At 42.8% G+C, this 24,062-nt stretch overlaps 1 protein-coding gene, 1 long non-coding RNA gene and 1 other non-coding gene across 3 annotated transcripts in view; 1 reads left to right on the top strand and 2 right to left on the bottom strand.

The window, feature by feature from the left end:
* LOC134211773 (transmembrane protein 208) overlaps positions 1-24,062 on the top strand; it is a 75,731-nt gene that overhangs the window by 374 nt on the left and 51,295 nt on the right. The gene's annotated exons all lie outside the window — the stretch shown is intronic.
* LOC134211775 (uncharacterized) lies at positions 8-13,814 on the bottom strand. The gene is made up of 3 exons (XR_009979092.1): positions 5,636-13,814; positions 3,648-5,531; positions 8-3,590 (listed from the first exon to the last, which is right to left on the bottom strand). It is a non-coding gene; the product is annotated as an uncharacterized LOC134211775 (long non-coding RNA).
* On the bottom strand, positions 10,926-10,997 carry Trnad-guc (transfer RNA aspartic acid (anticodon GUC)). The gene has a single exon. It is a non-coding gene; the product is annotated as a tRNA-Asp (tRNA).

The raw sequence follows: 24,062 nt of genomic DNA, 5'->3' as shown, positions 1-24,062 counted from the left end.
GTATGTATGCGAATTTATAAATTAGATAACTTAGATTAGATGATATAAATATTCTCAATCCAGTTGGAAACCGGAATTGGGGGATAGCGAAGTTGGATTTTTCTCACAATCCGTACGTTAAACCTAACTTCGGAAGTGGTGCGCTGTTTTCATATGAAAACGATAGCCTGCTAGTATTGTCTATAATTCTGCCAGGATAGGTTGATAGAAAAAGTATGTAATTGCATATTTGAATGAATTGCATTCACCTTAAATCCAAGCTATATGTTTTTTTTTGCTGCAGGATCATATGGTTCTTTCTACCTTATTTTACATTTATATTCGTTTCCTACTAAAAAAAGATAGCATTATTTGTTTTTATGGATTATTTTTTATCAAATCTACGTACTTCCAAAAGATATTTTAGTTACTAGATAAAGATTGTCGCTTCGGTTCCCTTTGTTCTGCTGTCCGAAACATGTGTGGTACATACCTGTCAAATCGTATAGATTTTCCTTCTTTGACATTTAGCTCCCCTATCATTAGGCTTTCAGCGATCGTGTACGTACACGCACGCTTCACTCACACTTTTACTCGGTTTGTTTGCAACCACGAGCAGCTGCCACGGCAAAATCAAATGGGATTGTTTGCAACCACGAACCTGCGTTCGTGTTGGTGAGAAATGTCGGCGAGACCCTAATTGCCAGCAAAAGATGTTCCAGACAGCAACGACAGCGACTTAGAGATGTCGTAAAATCCCGATTAATCGATTAGTTACTAATCGATTACTCTTGATTCTTGTCGATTATTGAATCGATTAATCATTGTATAGTAATCGATTCAAAATTAATCGATTATCACAACGATGAATCGATTAATCGAAATAATCAATCAATTTTCGACATCCTTATGATGTCGTAAAATTCTGATTAATCGATTAGTAACTAATCGATTACTCACGATTCATCTCGATTATTGAATCGATTAATCGTTGGGTAATAATCGATTCAAAATTAATCGATTATCACAACGATGAATCGATTAATCGAAGTAATCGATTAATTTGCGACATCTCTAGCGACAATCATTATCTAGTAACTAAAATATCTTTTGTACTTTCTGATTGAAAGACTCCGTTTTGCTTCTGAGAACGTGGTGCGTTCTTTATGCTCTGAAACCACTATTGTCGGGCCGGCACCAAACCGGACCGCGCGATTGAGCACTCGCGAGTCGCGACAATTTGAAATATTTCATTATTGGTGCGCATCATGCACGCATGGATGTACTATCATGCGCACTAATCAGAAATGAGTTGCGACGTCTGATAACTGCAGATATTTCATTTTATTGAAAACAAATTTTCGATTTTCTACTATACACGGAATACTGTAACCACAAGTGCACTATCCTAATATAGTTTATTACCTCTATTGCTTTGACAGACGGTTTCAAAATACACTTCGCTGTCAAAAACAAAACGATCGAAAAGAAAGTGTTTTACACTTCGAAGTCATTGTTACTGACCAGTAGGGCCAAATCCAAGTGTATTTCACTTTAATAGAATAACCAACACATTTGATGTCGAAGTTTATATAGTTTATTACCTCCATTGTTTTTCCCTACAAGAAGAGCCTTTGACGAATCGATTGGTGAGGAAAATTTGCAAATTGGTGGTTCCATTCGTGAGTTATATTGCCTCTAGGGAAATGCTAACTTATTTTTGCCTTTCTCGTATAACAAAGTTGTATCATTTCACTCCGAATACTTATATACTCAATTAAGTTGAAAACCTACCAAGCTGAGCACATGTCTCTCTGTTAGTGTGTATGTGTGTGTATTTGTGTGCACAAAAGCTAAGAAACACATAGACTACTTTTCATATAGGGGAAAAGCAGGTAAAATGAACAGGGGTGGTAAAATGAACAGTTGGCTGTATTGAGATTGAAACACTAATTAGGCGTATGTTAACCATGCACAAGTTTTCTTCTAAATAACATAAGGTACCTGAGCTAATATTTTAGTTTTGAGACCGAGCGAATAGCTATTAATATCCAAAATATCAAACGAAGCCGTAAAAATTTGATGTAATTTTCAACCATTTTTCCGTAAGCTTTAATTCTTAATAAATTCATCATAAAATTGGTTCAAACTACGGCGGCAAATAGGACAACCTTCACAAAGATGTTGCAGGGGTGAATAGTAAAATTTTTGGTTTGCATCGTTATAGGAAGAGCTATTTATCACATGGCATGTATGCAGGTAAAATGAACACTTGTATCAAACTTATACAAATTTATGATTGTGAAGCGGAAGTTCAAGAAACAAACCATATCAAATAATCAAGATAAAACTTTGAATATCTAAATTTAATTCCAAAATAGATGATATTCCAAAATTTTTTTTCTTTTTTTTATTATTTTGATAATTAAGAGCTTTTCAAAAGATATACCAGATTTTTCAAAACGCTCTAGTAATCTTAATTGGTTATATTTACGGGGCTGGAGTTGAAAAAATGTAAATTAAATGTTATAAAAGGGTTTTAGAATCGATGTTAATTTTACCACCCGGAAGTGTTCATTTTACCGGCACTATTTTTGTACATACGAAATTTCGATGTTTTTTTGTTTCGAAGAAAAACTATGTAAAACGATGTTTATTAGCGAAAACAATGTTCGGTGCAATAAGAATATGAGTAAAATTGTTGGTCTACGTGGTTAAACTAGCACACGCAGTTGACTCACGGCTTACCAGTAATGCTTATTGATTTGAAAAAATATGATCAGTTACTACGAAAATAAATTTTGTTGTTTCTAAAAATGATTCACCTTAGCTACATGCCAGAAACAAAAATAAAATTTTGTAGAAACAAATATTGTTTTTTGTCGGCGCAAAAATTCTATTTGTTGTTTCAAAAATATTGTATTTTTCATTTCTAAGCCTGGATTTTTGCCTTTCTCGTACAACAAAGTTGTACCAGAAGGCTATAATTTCACTCCAAAAGCCAATTTTTGATAGAAGGCTCGGAGACCCATAGTGTTATATACCAATCGACTCAGCTCGAAAAACTGAGCACATGTCTGACTGTGTGTGTGTGTGTGTGTGTGTAGCCCCGGGAATTTTTTATTGTTAAACACGTTTCATATAGAAGGACTTGACCGATTCGAGTGCAACTAGTTTCATTCGACGGAGAAACTTTCCTAGTTGGACACTATTGTTTTTGTTTGCTAATATCTCATGCGGTTTGAATAATATTTCTATTTTTCTTTTATCAAATACGCTGTGTACATGCACATATTAAATCATTAATCAATTTAGCCGTGACGCAATCCATTACTCTCATAGTTGAGTTATTTTTAAGCAGCGTGATATAATCGCATCAAAGCTATTAACCGCCTAAATGTAGGCAATTTACGTTGCATTTACCATACTAATTCGAATTCAACACATTGAATCGAGAAAGGCATAATCACCACTGGGGGATAAATTTGGGTTTTTATATTTCAGTTGTCATTGTTTTCTTATAAAAACATAAATTGTTTTACTGCATTTTTGTCCTGAATTGCATTATATGTCATACTTCTGTTGTAGTATTTTTGCCTCCATCCTTCGTTCTAAAAAAAGAAAGCAATAATTTGTTAGACGAATTAGCTATTGTTCTATAAATTTACCTTTAAGCGAACAGGAATGCGAGAAAAATATTTTTCATCTTCATCCATTTATGTTTATGAGTTTCACCTAAGCACGAATCTGAAAGAAATATGAGAATAAAATTATGAAAATTCTGAAAAGGTACAAAGTTGAAAGCACAATAATTTATTAACTTACCTTGGAAACTTACACACTTGTGTTTCATCATTATTTCTATTTGTCAATATTTATTATAAATAATAGTAAAACATATTTTTTCCTAACGTCTCATATTAATATATGATTCTTTTGTTCAAACATGGCGGAGGCCTTTTTTTGTTCAAACAGGCAGATTTAAAAGTGAAATATCCTTAAGTTGACAATGTAAATTATTGTTTCTACAAAATTGATAACTTGAATCAACCTTATTCGAAAATAGGAATAGCGACGGATAGCAAATTTTGTTTCCGATTTCAAATTTTGTTGATTCAACAAGTTTGGTGAATAAATGTAAAAAAATATTTTTATTAGTTTTATGCATTAACAGTTTGTTGATTGTACTCATTGTAATTTTAGTTTCAATGAAGCTATATTTTTCTGCGTACAACTTGTTGTAGTAATCTTTAACCGATTTTCTCGCAATAAGTTGCATTCGGGCAAATTCTAGTTGATCACTATTGAATTTGGTAACGATCGACCGTTGCGTTTAGAAGTTATTAAGAAAATGGTACATCGCACTATATTAGTTCCATATAAGGTTGGTGTCTTGGCTAAATGGGAGAAAGGCAGTATCACTACTCGGTGAATTAAATTGGGTTTTATATATTTGTTTTTATTTATATAAGAAGAAGAAGACAGCGTGGACTGCAAAGGAAGCTGAAAACACATCCTAAAAAGTTCTGGAAGTACGTAAAAGAGCAACGAAATGAATCCTTCGCGAATGACGCTTAACGGAATTTTGGCGTCTAATTCTCAGGACATCAGTAGACTGTTTGCAGAAAAATTCGTGTCAGTGTTTTTAGGAATGAAAGATTATCAGAAGACCAAATACGATATGCTATGAGCTCCGTTCCTATCTCGGGCCAAGCTATAAGCATGGTTGATATCAATGTTGGAATAGTTCGCGAAGCTGCATTGAAACTGAAAACATCCTACAACCCCGGAGCAGATGGAATTCTTTCCGTATTTCTGAAAACGAATATCGATGGCATTATTACTCCGTTACTCCATGTTTTCCAACTTTCGATTACGTCAGGAATTTTTCCGTCTTGTTGGAAGATAGCGCACATGTTCCCTGTTCATAAGAAAGGTAACAGACGGGACGTTGCAAATTACCGTGGTATCACCTCATTGTCTGCTGTTGCCAAGTTGTTCGAGCTAGTGATGGAAATGGAACCTCCACTCGCCCATTGTAAACATTAGTGACGACCAACATGGATTTATGTCCGGACGTTCCACTGCCACAAATCTTTTGTGCCTTACATCCTACATCAACAGCAACATGGTGGATCTCAGTCAAACGGACGTTATCTATACCGACCTAACAGCAGCCTTTGATAAATTGAATCACCGCATAGCTATCGCTAAACTGGATCGCCTCGGAATCAATGGTTCTCTCTTGTGATGGTTCCAGTCGTATTTAACCGGTCGCAGCCTTACCTTGGTTAGTAAAGTCAGTAGAACCATTTTGCCGCTACCTCAGGCATTCCTCAGCGTAGTCACCTGGAACCACTGAAATTTCTGATCTATTTCAACGACGCCATTCTGACAATCAAGGCTTTGCTATAGACGACCTCAAACTGTAACTCCGAATTTGTTCCATTGAAGACTGTCACTCTCTGTAACGCCAACTGGATGCCTTTTGCAAGTTGATGCGTGCTTAACCGAATGGATGTTAACCCATCTAAATGTTCGGTAATCTCTCGCTGAAAAGGGAAACAATAATTCACAAGTATATCTTGTATGACACAGAACTTGAACGAGTCAATCTAGTTCAGGACCTGGGAGTTATTCTAGACTCAAAACTCACCTTTAAGCCGCATGTTTCCTATGTTGTCAGCGAAGCATCAAAGGTTTTAGGTTTCATCTTCACGATTGCCAAAGAATTCACGGATATTTACTGTCTAAAGTCGTTGTACTGTTGCCTGACTCGTTCCGTTCCGGAGTACTGCTCGGTCGTCTGATCTCCACACTATAATAACGGCGCCGAAGGAATTAAATCCGTCCAGCGTCGTTTTCTGAGATTCGCATTGCGCAGATTATCGTGGCAAAACCCCTTCCGTCTTCCAATCTATGAAAGCCGTTGCCGTTTGATTGATCTGGAACCTCTTTTCGTCCGCCGAAGCACAACGAGGGCATTACTGATAGCAGATCTACTACAAGGACGACTCGACTACCCTTCTCTTCTGGAACAAATTAACTACCACGTGCAACCCCGATCCCTTAGGAATAGTTCGATGTTCAGGACGCCTATGCATCGAACGAACTGCGGTATGTTCGGTGCTATCGGCGGTCTTCTAAGACTATTCAACAGAGTTGCATCTCTTTTTGATTTAAACTTGTCCCGTCAACCAATTCGCGAAAGGTTCAGTTTTGCCTTTCTCGTATGCCAAGTATACGGAAAGATTATAGAACTGCTGCAAAACCGAACTTTTTATAGAAGGCTCGGAGACCCATAGTGTTATACATGGGACCAGGGGGCATTATGAACACCCGGGGTAGATTGGACACCCCCAATATTCTTGTTAATTCAATCATTTTTCTACTTTCAGTGCAGCGAACTCTATAATCCTTTCATAAACAACTAATTTAAAGCGTAGAAGCCATTGCTTTATTTTCTAAGCGCATAAATTTGACAAAAAAGTTAAAATGTCTTCCAAATGGTTAAAAGTTATAAGTTTCACCTCCCATAAAATAAGCTTTACTTTACCATAGAAGATGATTTCTCAATTATTGGTCATCCCATAGCAAAATTCTGTTATTTATAGTGCTCTGGCATGCATTTGTGACAAGTTTCCTTGATTTTTACAAAATTTCTAACAGTTTTTAAATTTGTTCACCTGTTGGGGCAAACTGAACACTCTAGGGGAAAGTGGGGTAAGATGGCCATATGGGGCAAGACAGCCAACGTTAATTATGCCTCAAGTGAGCATTATATTTACATTATTATTACAAGGGATGGTTCACAATAATGTAAAAGGGCTATACAACTGAAAAATGCACTTTGACAACCTCACTTGTTCTTGTAATATTGATTTGAAGATGGTTTAGTTGAAATTCGAATTTTCTTATAATTTTCTAGTTACATAATTTAACAATTGAAGCCTAAATTACTCATTTTTCAGGACAAATTGATATTTACCGAAGCTTTTATATAACTATAGCATATATACAATAATAATTTGAGGAGATTCACAGTAATTAGGTTCGATAGGATATAAATCTTTGTATACACGTCGGCTTGGGGCGGTATTGCCAACTGTATAGGAACAAGGTCATCTCCAGGATTAAGAGTCGCCTAACACTTAAATGCATTTAAAAAATGATCAAAATAGTTTCTGCTTGAATCAGAGATGATTTAAAACAAAGGATATGGGTTTAACAGAAGAAATTAATTTTAGGCAAATTCTGATATTGTCGTAGTGCCAGTTGTCAAGAAATCAACATAAAATACGACATTTTTAAACGAAGCATCATTTGAACATAATCCATAGAAGTGCAAGAAATGTGTCCCCTATTCTAAATAAATTTAGCACACTTTTGATATAGTTTTTGGTCCAGGCTCGTCTTGCCCCGAGGGGGTGATCATATTGCCCCATATGGTAAATATAGGCATCATAAAAACAGCCTTTTTAAAACCAGTTTATAAGATACTGAAACTTTATTAATCAGTGTTTATTGATACTTATGTCAAAGACGGGTCATCATAAAGGTGTTTCATGGAGAAATCAGCAGAATTTGAAGCAGTGTCACTATTTTACAAGGGTTACCGCTTAGTATGGCCATCTTGCACCACTTTCCCCTATATGGTAGAACTGACACCTTAAAAATTAAAACATTACCTCAAACTCATTGAACTTGGCTTTCATATCGTGTTATTTCCGTGTTATCATGGTGTGGAATTATAAATCGATATAAAAGTTCCAGTACATGACATATATACCATAGAAGCATATATATACCATAAAAGTCGCTGAAAGTGCAACAAAAAAAAGGAAGTGTTTTGTATAGATTTGGCAATCTCGTTGGCAAGTTGATCGGTACAACCCATTGGAAGGATTGGCGATGCCAGTAGAGTGAATAAGAGTGTGCATAGATTATGCAATGCTCAGAGTAGAGACGATTGAGAAGGGGTCTTGCCATAAGTGTGAGGATCCATATAAAAACAATCATATGCTTCATACAAAAAGTCCGACATACATGTATGAGGCCGGCTGAAAGTGGCATATTTTTGCGTTACGTAATCAATCTTCTTCTATTCACCATGGAATTAATATAGAAAACGACCATATATGACCTCGCTTAAGAAGAGGGAAATAGATTTTCGGATGTTGATTTTTTTTTTTTTTATATCTTTATTAACGAGATTTTCGGCCCTTGGCCGGCTCCTCTCGTGAGGGCGGATGTTGATGATCCAAACACAATTTTAGGTGTCTCATACAAAATCATGACAGGAAGATAAACAATTGGGTAATATTTATGTAGGATGATCCATAAAATAGGTTACAATGGCATATAATCACAAGTAAGATAATTTTCTTCATATTTTATAAGGGTGTCCATACTAGAGGCCTGAATAAGAGAAACGCGGATAGGTATGTGCCGCCAATCGAACCGTCAAAAACAGCAGCCAATCGAGCAGGAGACCTGTCAAGCAGCCAAAATATTGGCTCAAATACTGAAAACGGCCAAATTCGATTTTATGCAATTTTTAAATAAACAAAATTGAATGTATTTTACATTAGTTTGCAATAATATATGCAAGTCATTTATAGATTATGAAATAAAATTCCATTGTTTATTGGATTCTATTGTTAGGTGGTGTGGACACATAAAATAGCGGATTGTGAGATTTTGTCTACATAAACCATTTCTTCCTTTTCATGTGTTGTTCTTTGATGAAGAAGATTGAATGCAGTGTTGGCAGAGTCATATTTTCTATCCGCGTTTCTCTTATTCAGGCCTCTAGTCCATACTGCCCCATGGGGGTGTCCAATCTACCCCGCTACCTTCCCGAGAGTAGTGAAAAATTAACTATTACAAAATCGTCCTATTTGATTGAAATTGCCTTATTTTCAATACGATTCAAAACAGAACTGGTAGTTACCGAGTAATAGTATCATGTAATTGCTAGACATACGAATTATATTCAATTCAAATCGCCTAATATTGATTAACACCTTAGGGTGTCCATATTGCCCCTTGTCCCCCTATACCAATCGACTCAGCTCGACGAATTGAGGTGATGTCTGTATGTGTTCAAAAATGTGAGACACGTTTTGGGCATTTAGCATCATCCACAAAATTCTCTAGGAACATGATAAATTCCAAAGAGATTGTCAGTTGGGATAAGCGAAATTTGTTCCCAATTCCGAGTTATAGACATTTTAGTATGAAAATAGCGCTCTACCGCGAGAGAGCTTCCCTCAGACCTTAAGATAGGGATAGATAGGGAAAGATAGGGAGATTTTTTCCGCTTAAAGCAAAACAACGTGCTTTTCGTCAAATGACAGCAATGTTCGATTGTATTACTGAGAGGAAACCGGAGTCACTGAGTACATGGAGAGTGTTTATCATGACAAGTGCATACGATATGTAAGATTGTCGTTGACCCTGTCGTGTTTAGTGACTGTTGCGATTACCTGTGAAGTAACCAGCCGGAAGCCGCAATATTCTATATTTTCTCGAGATGCATAATATATTAAGAAGCATTGTAATTATTTGGGAAAAAAATAAACTTAGTTTGAGTTTTGTTTTGTTTTCACATTATATTTCGAGTGGAAAATTAGTAAGGATGCAATCAAAAAGCACATGTTACGAAATTTCACGAGATCCATTTGACGAGCCTTTTGACGCTGTTTTACGGTGCTGCTCGTGGTGTATTTGACCCAAATTTTATAAATAATTGACATTTTTAAAACTCGATGAAATTATTCGGAGACAAGCCAGCCTAGGGCCGAAAGATCTCCTCACTAAAAATACTGAAACAAAACTTGATGATTTTTTGTTTACGTAGAATACGTCCTTCGGGAAAACATAGGGGGGTCATTCTGCAGAATCAAATTTGAGACCGTCACGAAATGTGGTCAGGAAGTATGGGCTAATAACTTCTTCTATGGGCCATCTTCTAACCGATTTTGATGATTTTTGTATCAATCGATCGACAAACTCAATAAGATTTTGCACAACTATTAAAAACAATTGAATATAGGCGCTCAACTAATGAAAAATTGAATTTCGTTAGGCACTGTTAAAAACTTGTTATACACAGTTAACTGCAGACATTTAGGCTAATTTCATCAATTCATTTTTCTTAACATTCGTAATAGCACGTTCAGATTATGAACTATATCACTTGATATAGCGAATCTTGCCATGAGATGCCATATGCATTATTTCCAGTGAAAACTAGATGTACAAACACTGATGTCAAGATGCTCTATATCAAGTGATATAGCTCATAATCTGAACGTACTATAAAGAGTCATACTTCATAGTAACGTCACAGAGAACAGACGTTCATCTTCATTCGCGTGGTTGTGTAAAAGTTTGTACTGGTCATTTTTAAGTATGTCGTTATGCCTCCGTTGCGCGGTGCTAGTGTGATGATGGATATGGTTAAAAATTGTCGTGTTTTGCTTTTTAGCGCTAGTGTTCATTCCGAATTGCTCCTAGGCTCTCCCCTAGATGGCAGCACTACATTGTTTATGTAGTGTATGCTAACGCCATCGCTTAGTGAGGTTGAGTTTTTATGTCAGGCAGCCTGTGTTGGTGGCGGTGAGGTGCGATTTAAATCTTTACACACCTTTTTAACGAAATTTTGTTCGAGCATCCATGTCTGTTCTCTGTGGTAACGTTCCAAATCTTACATAATTTCGTGACGGTCCCCGATTTTGAAATTTCCGTTTTCGAGTATTCATCCCCTTAGATGTAGTTTACGTCAAAAGGGTTACTTTTTCACGGTGGGAATAATATCAACATAAAAACAGTACCCAGAACAGTAACAGTAACAGAACAGTAACGACGATCATTTTAATTTGTTGAATGTATTGTAAACTGTTTATATTTGTATGTATGTTAAATATTTGATTGTAATATGGCTTCCCGACGGGGAATTGAACCCCGATCTCCCGCGTGACAGGCGGGGACACTGACCACTATACTATCGAGGACAAGATTCTTCACTTACCTAGATGTAAGTTAAATAATTTTAAGTTCTGTCACCAATTCTATGCTAATTAACTTCCAGAATCCCAGTGGAGCACTAAATTAGAATATTAAAAAAAAATTGAGACTAAATTGGAAATATTTTCTCATGGTTCTAAAGAATTTTTATTTTGACGGCTTGTAATGTTATAAATGGCTCAGAGTATAAATTCATTAATTTTTCTTTTCAAGTGTATTTTTAACACTAAGTTTAAATTGGCATTTATCGGTTATCATTTTCAGTTCATTAGGTAGACAATTAAATTTGGAGGGTCCAACATATGAAATGCGTCTCTGACCATGATTGGAAGATGCCCTAGTGAGTGCCAGATTTCCAGCCTGTCTCGTGAAACGGGATTGATTCCCAGTAGGTAAAATAATATTCGAATATGCTCCGTTGTTGATAATATCGTGTACCATAATTAGTGTTTGTAGTTCGCATAAACCCAAAAGCGGTAGTATGTTGTGCGTATTATTACTATATAATTCAATAGTTGGATATAGCAGAGGTAATTTCAAAATAATTTTAAGGCATCTGTTCTGCAAGGTCTGAAGCCTCATTAATTTGGACTTACATGCACGACCCAAGTTATTATTACATATTGAAGTTGTGAATGGATATGTGCATAGTAAAACTTTAGCAATAAATGTGCTGGGACAAAATCAGACACTTTGTAAAGAACTCCAAATAATGCTGCTACTTTTTTCTCGATGTTTTTGATTTGAATTTCCCAAGAAAATGTAGAGTCCAAATGTACGCCAAGGTATTTGAATGAGTCTAGTTATTACAGTATTCCAAAATTTAGGATCAACATAATGAAGTAATATTTTTCTGGGAGATTTATAGATCATATATTTAGTTTTCTGAATGTTCAAAGACAGTAGATTACTTGCAAAATATACCTTTAACTTTTCCAAATCCTGGTTCATTTGATTTATTATTGACGATAAGCTGGTGTCAGGGTAGAATATTGCAGTCTCATCAGCAAATAATGTAGCTGTTCCATTCAGTGGTAAATTACCTAGGTCATTTATATACACCAGGAACAGCAAAGGACCGTTATTACTACCTTGAGGGACTCCGGTTGTTATCGGTTTTATCAAGCTTCTGGTTTCGTTGATAGTAACATATTGTGATCGTCCACTCAAATAGCTTTCAACTAGGTTATTTGCGACACCTCTAATACCACAATAGTTAAGTTTGTCCAATAAAATGCCATGATTTAGTGTATCGAAAGCTTTTTTTAGGTCAATGAACAAGGCACCAACAATCTTTTTGTTATCAACCTTGCTTACTATGTAGTCGACTAGCTCTGTCAATGCCGTTGCTGTACTACAAGTCTGTCGAAAACCATACTGGAATTTATAAAGTAAATTATGCCTTCCGAAAAAGTTTAGTAATCTATCAACTAGTAATTTCTCAAATACTTTGTTGAAGATTGAAAGGGTCGATATTGGTCGGTAATTGTCCAACGAGCATGGATCCCCAGATTTAAATACCGGTACAACTTTAGCTATTTTTAGACAATCAGGATATTGCCCTGTTAAAATTATTAAATTGAAACATTTATTCAAGATATTGGAAAACCTAGTTGCATTATGTTTAATTACGTGTGTTGGAAGGTTGTCTGGCCCAGCCGCTTTATTAGACTTTAATTTGCTTATTATTATTATTTATTATTTATTCAGACTAAGGCCGAAGTGGCCTGTGCGGTATACAAGAGTCTTCTCCATTCGGCTCGGTCCATGGCAACACGTCGCCAACCACGCAGTCTACGGAGGGTCCGCAAGGCATCTTCCACCTGATCGATCCACCTTGCCCGCTGCGCACCTCGCCTTTTTGTGCCCGTCGGATCGTTGTCGAGAACCATTTTCATCGGATTACTGTCCGACATTCTGGCTACGTGCCCGGCCCACCGCAGTCGTCCGATTTTCGCGGTGTGAACGATGGATGGTTCTCCCAACAGCTGATGCAACTCGTGGTTCATTCGCCTCCTCCACGTACCGTCCGCCATCTGCACCCCACCATAGATGGTACGCAGCACTTTCCTTTCGAAAACTCCAAGTGCGCGTTGGTCCTCCACGAGCATCGTCCAGGTCTCGTGTCCGTAGAGGACTACCGGTCTAATGAGCGTTTTGTAGATTGTCAGTTTGGTACGGCGGCGAACTCTATTCGATCGGAGCGGAGTCCAAAGTACTTACGATTTCCAGCCACTATGCGTCTCCAAATTTCTCTGCTGGTGTCATTTTCGGCAATCACCAGTGAGCCCAAGTACACAAATTCTTCTACCACCTCGATTTCGTCACCACCGATGCAAACTCGCGGTGGATGGCTCACATTGTCGTCTCTTGAACCTCTTCCTATCATGTACTTTGTCTTCGACGTGTTGATGACTAGTCCGATCCGCTTAGCTTCCCTCTTCAGTCTGATGTAGGCTTCCTCCATCTTCTCAAAGTTACATGCCATAATATCTATGTCGTCGGCGAAGCCAAATAGCTGGACGGACTTATTGAAAATTGTACCACTCGTGTTAATCCCTGCTCTTCGTATTACCCCTTCCAAAGCGATGTTGAATAGCAGACACGAAAGACCATCACCTTGCCGTAACCCTCTGCGGGTTTCGAAGGGACTCGAGAATGCCCCTGAAACTCGAACTACGCACATCACCCGATCCATCGTCGCTTTGATCAACCGTGTCAGTTTAGCCGGAAAACCGTGTTCGTGCATTAGCTGCCATAGCTGGTCCCGATCGATTGTATCATATGCGGCTTTGAAGTCGATGAACAAAAGATTAGTGAGCACGTTGTATTCGCGGCATTTCTGCAGTACTTGGCGAATTGCGAACACCTGGTCCGTGGTGGAGCGTTCGCCCATAAAACCCGCCTGGTACTGCCCCACGAACTCCCTTGTAGTTGGTGCTAGCCGACGGCATAAAATTTGGGAGAGTACCTTGTAGGCGGCGTTCAGCAATGTGATTGCGCGGTAGTTGCTACAATCTAGCTTATCGCCCTTTTGTAGATGGGACACACGACACCTTCCATCCACTCCTGCGGCAAAACTTCCTCCTCCCAAATCTTGGTAATGACCCAGTGCAGCGCTCTAGCCAGTGCCTCACCACCGTGTTTAAATAGCTCTCCTGGTAGTTGGTCAACTCCAGGGGCTTTGTTGTTCTTCAGCCGGCCAATCTCCTCCTGGATTTCCTGGAGATCCGGAGCCGGTAGAATTATGTCCTGTGCGTGTTCTCCCAGGTCCATCACCATACCGCCATCTCCGTCTGCCACATAGCCATTCAGGTGTTCTTCGTAGTGTTGCCGCCACCTTTGGATCACCTCACGCTCGTTCGTAAGAAGGTTCCCGTTTATGTCCTTGCACATATCAGGCTGTGGCACGTGGCCCTTACGTGAACGGTTTAACTTCTCATAGAACTTTCGTGTGTTATTAGCGCGGTACAGTTGCTCCGTCTCTTCACGGTCTCGATCTTCCTGCTGGCGCTTTTTCCTCCGGAAAATCGAGTTTCGTCTGTTCCGCGCCTGTTTATATCGTGCCTCGTTCGCCCTCGTGCGGTGTTGCAGCAATCTCGCCCATGCTGCATTCTTCTCTTCCACTAACTGCTCACATTCGCCGTCATACCAGTCGTTTCTCTGATCCGGGGGCACCGTTCCAAGTGCAGCGGTTGCGGTGCTACCAATGGCGGATCGAATATCTCTCCAGCCATCTTCAAGAGACGCTGCGCCTAACTGCTCTTCCGTTGGAAGTGCCACTTCCAGCTGCTGCGCGTATTCTTGGGCTAGTCTACCGTCTTGTAGCCGCCCAATGTTAAGCCGCGGTGTCCGACTTCGACGCGTGTTGTACACCGTCGAGAGTTTTGAGCGCAGGCATACTGCAACGAGGTAGTGGTCGGATTCAATATTTGCACTGCGGTAAGTGCGGACGTTCGTGATGTCGGAGAAGAATTTACCGTCGATTAGAACGTGGTCGATTTGGTTTTCCGTTTCTTGGTTAGGTGATCTCCATGTGGCCTTGTGGATACTTTTGCGGGGAAAGAACTTCGGACTTCGGACTACCATCCCGCGGGAGGCTGCGAAGTTTATGCATCGTTGGCCGTTGTCATTCGATACGGTGTGCAGACTATCCGGTCCGATGACCGGTCTATACATTTCCTCCCTTCCTACCTGCGCGTTCATGTCACCGATGACGATTTTGACGTCCCGCAGTGGGCATCCATCGTATGTCTGCTCCAGCTGTGCGTAGAACGCTTCTTTCTCGTCGTCGGGTCTCCCTTCGTGTGGGCAGTGCACGTTGATGATGCTATAGTTGAAGAAACGGCCTTTTATCCTCAGCTTGCACATCCTTGCGTTGATTGGCTGCCACCCAATCACGAGTTGGCGCATCTTTCCCAGCACTATGAAGCCGGTTCCCAGCTCGTTGGTGGTGCCACAGCTTTGGTAGAAGGTAGCCGCTCGATGCCCGCTTTTCCACACTTTCTGTCCTGTCCAGCAAATCTCCTGCAGCGCCACGACGTCGAAGTTGCGGGGATGTAATTCATCGTAGATCATCCTGTGGCAACCTGCGAAACCTAGCGACTTGCAATTCCATGTTCCAAGCTTCCAATCGTGATCCTGTATTCGTCGCCTAGGTCTTTGCCGATTATATCGAGTCGCATTATCTCTTATATTGTTCGTAATGATTGGTTTTCCAGGCGGCTTATTGGACCTGCGCAAACCTCCTGTCTCGTCGGAGGGCCGTCGTGTCAGGGCTGTTTAGCGTCCCACCTAACACCAGGACTTGGGCTTGTGCGCTTTGAGCGGCACACGGTCGCTTTGGTGGGGCCTACTTGCGGATACAGGGCCCACTGTCAAACTCCACCACATCCTAGGCAAGCCTCACAACTCGCAGATGGCCTGGGGAGGGATCGTCAAGCCCTTGGACATAGTCCCTGCTGCCCACAATTTGCTTATTATATTAATAATTTCATTCGGAGTGCTTGGTTATAAAAAATGGACTCGCATATAGGATTAAGAGTATCTAATGGATTTCTCCTGTCTGACGGCGGAATTTTACAGGCCAGGTTTGATCCGATATTTAAAAAATGATCATTAAACGAATCACATATTTCAGTATCGTCAGCTATATTGGTTCCATTTATGCTTAGAGAAATTTTATTCAATGATTTCGATCGACCAAAAATAATATTAATGTGTTTCCAAAGTTTGCTGTGGGTGGTATTATTTAGGATATTTTCATAATAGGTTTTCTTGTTAGTTCTTTTAAGTTTTTCTACTTTTTTTGACACATGAGCTAACATAGACTTAGCATGAAGATCACGAGGGTTACGTTTAATTTTTTTTTGGCGATTATTTTTAATTTTCTTAAGCTGCCACAATTCCAAAGTCATCCATAGACATTGAGTGCCTTTTATTTTAACTTTTTTCGTAACTATTGTAGTGCAAATTTGTATTAAGTTATTGTATTTTTCAACTATTTCACTGAGACATAAATTCACATCATTAATTTCATCAATGTTATTAAGATATGTTTTAAACTCGTTATCTAATCTATTGTGGTTTATTATGCTTTTACGTAGTTCTATTCGGTTGGTTTGTGTTGCTATTTTGAAACTAGTAATAATTGGAAGATGATCACTAACCCTACTAAAGATTGTATCGACCTCTGGAACGGGAAGCGGTTACTACACCACAGTACCATCAACACACATAACATGTGAGAAGATACGTACAAATATAAATCATCGAATTGGGCATATTTTCATTGCCTTTATAAGCAACAGAATTTATCCTGCTAGGGTATCGTTTCCTATACTGGAAGTAATAATGGGTTGAGAAATGAAAAAAATAATTTTTCTCGTTGGTTATTAAAATATACAGTTTCAATACATTAACTTAGCACAAGATGCCGTGGTGAGTATAAGCCGTTTGGCAGCGCAGTATCATTACTTCACACTTTACCAGTTGCTACTAAACGCGCTGCTAAAACAGTAGCGCAGATGACAGGTGATCAAATTTGGTAGCGCGATAACAGCGTTAGACCGGGACCATCGTCCCTAACCCCTAATCCCAAGGCGTCAAGCGACCCGTGCCGAGGGGATGCATGGCCAGGGGGGTGAAATAATAAGCTAGGCCTTTAACGGAGCCTGTGGGGTACCTGGGCACCCTCCACAGTAATTGTCCCTTACCGCGTCATGCTGGGCTCTGGCGTGGTGGACCTCTTTTCCCGAGCAACTCGTGGGACCAAAATGGAAAACCAAGTCAATTCTTTAATTAGTGGTAGTAGTGTAGGCGACAACCCCTTCGCAAGAGGTGGGTTGTTCAGGTCTCCGCCTAGGAGGTCAGAGGCAATAGTCGGCAGCTCAGTGCGCAGCGCCAGCGTGGGTCACTCAACCTTCCTCTCGGCTAGAAAAACGCCGGTAGGGGTTATTGACGGCCCATGGCTTGTGGAGGCGATGAACCGCAAACGCGATGGGCTTTCGGCCTTCGAGGTGGCGACGGAACAGCTGGACGCCATCATCGACTTTGCGTCATCGAAGCATAGATAATATCAGCAAGGACCTCAAGAGGAGCTTGCAGAAACTTCGAAAGTCGATGCTGGACGCCAAACTGGAGAGGGAGGTCGGGACGGCCAAGTGTAAACCCATGAAATCGGTGGAGTCGAGGTCTACCCAGACTGAGGCCCAAGAATTCGCGGACTCGGGCAAGGTCGAATCGACCGAAGGCGTGCCAGCGAAGACGGTGGTGCCAAAGTCTACCCAGACTGAGGCTCAAGTATTTACAGGTACGTCGGGGGTGACTGCTCCAACGGAGCAGACACAAAAGCGGGGGAGACAGTCTCCAGGGGATGAGCTCCCTGGGGGCCGCTCCAAAACGCGGAGGGTTACTACCCCGAACAAGGGTAGTGGGGCTGGAAAGCTGAACCCCGGTCAGGTACCTCCAAAACCGGGGGAGGAAGGACCTGGAAAGGTCCGTCCACTCAGGAAAGACGGTGGTAAGGGGTTACGGCAGGCTGAAAGTTCTCAGCCGCACCAGACCAGGGAAATAGAGGGGGATGACGCCTCCTGGACCCTGGTCAAGAACAAGAGGAAACCGAAGACGTCAAGGGCCGAAAAGAAGGCCCAGGCGAATGAGGGTAGCAAGAAGTCTAGGGTAGGCGCCAATCGCTCCAGGGGCGATGCCCTAATCATCACGGCGGACGAGGCTAAGTACTCGGATGTTTTGAAGGCGATGAGGAGTGACGTCAAGCTCGGTGAACTCGGCGCCGACGTACGTCGAATAAGACGTACCCGGATGGGCGAGATGATACTCGAGCTGAAGCGGGGCGTCTCGCAAAAGGGCGCGCCTACAAGAAGTTGGCGGAGGAGGTCCTAGGCGAGACGGTCAAGGTGAGGCCACTCACGACGGAAGTGAATCTAAGGGTTAAAGAGCTGGACGAGATCACTGAAGTCGAAGAGCTCGTCACGGCACTGCGGCGACAGTGTGAAGTGGACACGCCCACCGCAGCCGTTCGGCTACGGAAAGGTCCGGCAGGGACGCAGGTAGCATTGGTTCGGCTATCTGCAGCGGACGCCTCTAAGGTAGTCAAGTTAGGGAGCATCAAGGTGGGATGGTCGATATGCCCTGTGCGCATATGCGAGCAACCCGAAGTTTGCTTCAAGTGCCTGGAACCGGGGCACAAGCAATGGGACTGCAAAGGCCCTGACAGAAGCAATCTCTGCCGACGCTGTGGATTAGAGGGACATAAGGCACAATGCTGCACGAACCCTCCCAACTGTTTGATCTGTTCCAGCAAAGCTGTGAACAGCAAGCACCCCATGGGGGGTTCGATGTGCCCGGCGTTTAAGCGTGCTGCAAAATCAAAGTGCAGGTAACGCAGCTGGCTTGCTCGGCCTCGCCCGAGTGTTTGATGTGCGCAGGTTTAGAGGAAACGGCGGAACACGTGTTGTTCGTGTGCTCACGTTTTCGCGCAATGCGTGACCACATGCTTGCCACATGTGGTCTGGACACTACCCCGGACAACCTAGTTCGGAGGATGTGTAAAGATGAAGTTGGCTGAAACGCCGTTTTATCGGCTATCGCCCAAATCGTCTCGGAGCTACACAGAAGGTGGCGCGTGGACTCAAGGATGGCTAGTTCAGGTGGAAATAAGGGGTGGTCCAAGGGATCGGAGTCGGCTTCATGGGTCATACCGGTGGTCATGCTCTGTGGTCGAACTCGATCCTTTTATCGAACAAGTGGCCGCGCGAAGAACAACATGGTATCGTCGCTTTCGCGGCGTCGGTCAACCGGGCGGGTTCCGAGCCCGAGGACGTAAAGGGGTCATCGTCAAGGCTGGGGCAGGCGTAGGCCTCGCGTCGGCAAGTCCCTCTGTGTGCTGGCGAATAGGCCCTATCGCAGAAAGGTCAATTTGGGGTGCACGCAGCATCATCATTTTTGATACCAGTCGTGCAGAGGGAAGCAGGCGCGAAGTCGACCCTTCCCACCTTCCGAGGACATAGGGCGTGGTAAGGCCAGCTGGAAAGCCTGCAACGCGCTGGCACGATACCATGGTGTTCTTCTAAAAAAGCGAGTCACGATGTTCGATGCTGCAAGGACACGCAGCTAACCTCGAGGGTGCGTTATGCACTGGCCCCCTTTGAAGCATTACTTTCTGGTTGTACCGAAGGGACGATGGGCTTGGCGGCAATGGAAACGGTTTAGCGAGTCGGGGATGCAGTCCTGCCTCCCTCGTTTGAGGTGGCCCCTAACCCCGCACTTCCTGGTCAACCCAGGATGTCTGTTGAGCAGATTCCCCCTCCATTGCTTAGGAAGAGAAAAAACACACACACACACACACACAGCGGGCAGCAGGGACTTTGTCCAAGGGCTTGACGACCCCTCCCCATGGCCACTGCGAGTTAGACCGAGACCATCGTCCCTAACCCTCAATCCCAAGGCGTCAAGCGACCCGTGCCGAGGGGATGCATGGCCAGGGGGGTGAAATAATAAGCTAGGCCTTTAACGGAGCCTGTGGGGTACCTGGGCACCCTCCACAGTCATTGTCCCTTACCGCGTCATGCTGGGCTCTGGCGTGGTGGACCTCTTTTCCCGAGCAACTTGTGAGACCAAAATGGAAAACCAAGTCAATTCTTCAATTAGTGGTAGTAGTGTAGGCGACAACCCCTTCGCAAGAGGTGGGTTGTTCAGGTCTCCGCCTAGGAGGCCAGAGGCAATAGTCGGCAGCTCAGTGCGCAGCGCCAGCGTGGGTCACTTAACCTTCCTCTCGGCTAAAAAACGCCGGTAGAGGTTATTGACGGCCCATGGCTTGTGGAGGCGACCCTAGTAGCACACTTCAGTTCGATTTGGTTGCAGCAACTCCAATGTGACTTGATTTGGTCGCATATGGGTCACAGTGACTGATATGTGACAAGTGTGCTACTCGGGGATGAACCGCAAACGCGATGGGCTTTCAGCCTTCGAGGTGGCGACGGAACAGCTGGACGCCATCATCGACTTTGCGTCATCGAAGCATAATATCAGTAAGGACCTCAAGAGGAGCTTGAGAGGGCGGTCGGGACGGCCAAGTGTAAACCCGTGAAATCCGTGGAGTCGAGGTCTACCCAGACTGAGGCCCAAGGATTCGCGGACTCGGGCAAGGTCGAATCTACCGAAGGCGTGCCAGCGAAGACGGTGGTACCAAAGTCTACCCAGACTGAGGCTCAAGTATTTGCGGGTACGTCGGGGGTGACTGCTCCAACGGAGCAGACACAAAAACGGGGGAGACAGTCTCCAGGGGATGAGTTCCCTGGGGGCCGTTCCAAAACGCGGAGGGTTACTACCCCGAACAAGGGTACTGGGGCTGGGAAGCTGAACCCCGGCCAGGTACCTCCAAAACCGGGGGAGGAAGGACCTGGAAAGGTCCGTCCACCCAGGAAAGACGGTGGTAAGGGCTTACGGCAGGCTGAGAGCTCTCAGCCGCACCAGACCAGGGAAATAGAGGGGGATGACGCCTCCTGGACCCTGGTCAAGAACAAGAGGAAACCGAAGACGTCAAGGGCCGAAAAGAAGTCCCAGGCGAATGAGGGTAGCAAGAAGTCTAGGGTAGGCGCCACCTCCGACATTTTGACACAGATTCCTTTCATGTATATTGGATCCCTAAATGCGAGAGAACTATAAACTAGAGCGTAAAAAAATACAGAGCTCGGTGCTACAATCAAACAGAGTGCACATGTAGCAGTATGCTGGCGGAAAACCCGTCGCAAGCAAAGATCCGCTCCGTGCAAGACACAGCTCCCATTTCGGTTCGTTTGAACCACATGTTCACTCGCGACTGATCCGAATCGAGATACATGTCGCACGAATCTGAGCTGGTAGCGCAGCTCGCTTCCATGTCACAGCAATTTTGAGCTGGACGACGACATGAGCGGAACTGAGAGTTGTTCGGATCTTCGGACCTTTTGCTTGGTACGGTTCGTTCGCTACCGCACTACTAGGTATATTTTGTGTGTCCGTTCGTAGCGCCGATTGATAGCATCTATTAGACCCATACACAATAAAAACACTATATACAGCTTATGTGGGGGCAGCAGGGACAGCAGGGACAGCATGGACCATGTCCAAGGGCTTGACGACCCCTCCCCAGCTGTCTGTGAGTCAGGGAGAACTGCCTAGGGCGTGGTGGGATTTAGCAGTGGGCTCTGCTAAAATCCCTCCCAAAAAACCACAAGTGCCCGTAATCAGACTCTATCAAAGCGACTGTGTGCGACTGAGTGCCAATTGGCATGAGGAGTGTCCCTACTTCGGTAGGGTAGCGCGTGAGCTGCTTCGGCAGGGAGTGAGTGATCTGTTTGTGCTGAGGCAGGAGTGTCATAGCGCGTCGCCGCTATTGTCATCTCGAAGCGCAGCAGAAGTCTGAGTATGGACTGCACATGCTGCGGTAGGAGTGTCGTAGCGTAGTATCGTTGATTGGTCCCTACATACCGCTATCGACACCTCGAGGCATGGCAGTGGAGTGTTAAAGTGAGTTGGGGAGTGTCCCTACTTCGGTAGGGTAGCGCGTGAGCTGCTTCGGCAGGGAGTGAGTGATCTATTCGTGCTGAGGCAGGATTGTCATAGCGCGTCGCCGCTATTGTCACCTCGAAGCGCAGCAGAAGTCTGAGTATGGACTGCACATGCTGAGGTAGTCGAGTGTCGTAGCGTAGTATCGTTGATTGGTCCCTACATACCGCTATCGACACCTCGAGGCATGGCAGTGGAGTGTTAGAGTGAGCACCCGAATAAGGGTCACATGGAGCGAATGGTCTTTGGAGAAGCTGCTTCGGCGGCAGGGTAGCAGTGGGTTGTACCCACACACCTACAGTTGTGCACATGTGGTGCACGGGGAGTGTCTCTGCTTCGGCAGGGTAGCGTGTGGTCTGCTTCGGCAGTGGTGTGACTGATCTGCTCGTGCTGAGGCAGGAGTGTCGTAGCGTAATATCTGTAGGCCCAGGCAGTTACCGCTATTGACACCTCGAGGCATGGCAGCGGAGCGCCTGGGAGAGCATCCAAGTAAGACTCAAATGGTGTGAATGGTGTGCGAGCACCCAAGTCAGTCTCGCATGGGACGGGTGCCTGTGTGAGCGATAACGAGCGAGTACGTTTAGTGCTGCCATCCCCCAGAAGTAGTACTGGGAGGTAGTTCCTGGGGGAAACGATGGTGGAGCCCAAGGGAGTTTAGTCGGTATTACCGGTATGGTCGAGTCCGACACTCCAGTACACTTCCGTGTGGTAGTTTGGCAACTACAATGCACGTGTACTGGGTTAGTGTGTAAATGCATTCTCCCTTGTAAAAAAAAAATACAGCTTATGTAAGGCCAATCTTAGAATATTGCAGCATAGTTTGGTCCCCATTTTCAGCTATTCATGCCAACAGAATTGAGTCAGTTCAAAAACAATTTTTATTATATGCACTACGAAAGTTAGGGTGGACCGAATTTCCATTGCCACCATATGTAGCTCGTTGTAAGCTCATCGTCGCTGTCGTCGCTGTCCGGATCATCTTTTGCTGGCGAGGATAGGGGAGCTAAATGTCAAAGAAGGAAAATCCATACGATTTGACAGCTTGGTACCCAACATGTTCCGGACAGCAGAACAAAGGGAACCGAAGCGACAATCTTTATCTAGTAACTAAAATATCTTTTATTGCGCGAGATAGAGTTGTCCTATGTTGTCCTGTCGCTTCGATCTGTTAAAATAGTGCACTCCGCAGCCACGCAGGCGCACGCATTGAAAATATACCGGCGTGTAATATACGCCGTTGTATTTGATGTGCGGCGTGCACCATTTTGACAGATCGATGTGACATTTAAAAAACTCAACATCCATCTTTTATTTATTTATTGCCGTCAATCATAATTGTAGACCTATTTACATTTGTATTCTTAACTATGGGTGTCTACTACCTGGAAAAACCTGGAAAACCTGGAATTATCAGGGAATTTTTCCCCACCTGGAAAATACCTGGAATTATCAGGGAATTTCTGACATAATCAGGGAACTTTCAATACCCGATGATCATGAGTGAAATTCTCTCAAAAGACGAAAAAAAAACCTTAAAAAATATTTGAATAAATAAACCAATCAAATCTATTGAAAATGTAGTGAACGTTAAAGGATCGTTGTTCCGCATAAAACATATTGCCATTCTCTAAAGAATTCCAGGAGAATTTCCGAAGCTATTCTTGGTGAAATCTAGAAATTTATTCGGGAAATCAATTAGGAATTGCTTTGTAAAATCCTTTGAGTATTCCCTCGGACATTCTTTAGGAATATATTAAAAAATACTAAATTAGTTAGGATTTTTTAAACAATTCCTGGAGGAACTTCCGAAGGAATTTCGCGATCAGTTTTCCAAGGAATTATTCGAAGAAATCACTAAAAGAGTATCCATAAGAATGATTAGCAATTTTCTAGATTATTTCTGGAGGAATTTCCATGATAATAATCGAAAAGAATTCCCGGAGGAATTTCAAAACGAATTTCCAGATTTTTCGTATGGTTTCTTT

This window comes from Armigeres subalbatus, chromosome 2, assembly GCF_024139115.2.
Source record: "Armigeres subalbatus isolate Guangzhou_Male chromosome 2, GZ_Asu_2, whole genome shotgun sequence".
NCBI classification, from domain to species: domain Eukaryota; kingdom Metazoa; phylum Arthropoda; class Insecta; order Diptera; family Culicidae; genus Armigeres; species Armigeres subalbatus.
The sequence above is the reverse complement of the archived record's forward strand: the minus strand, read 5'-3'. Positions and strand labels throughout refer to the sequence as shown.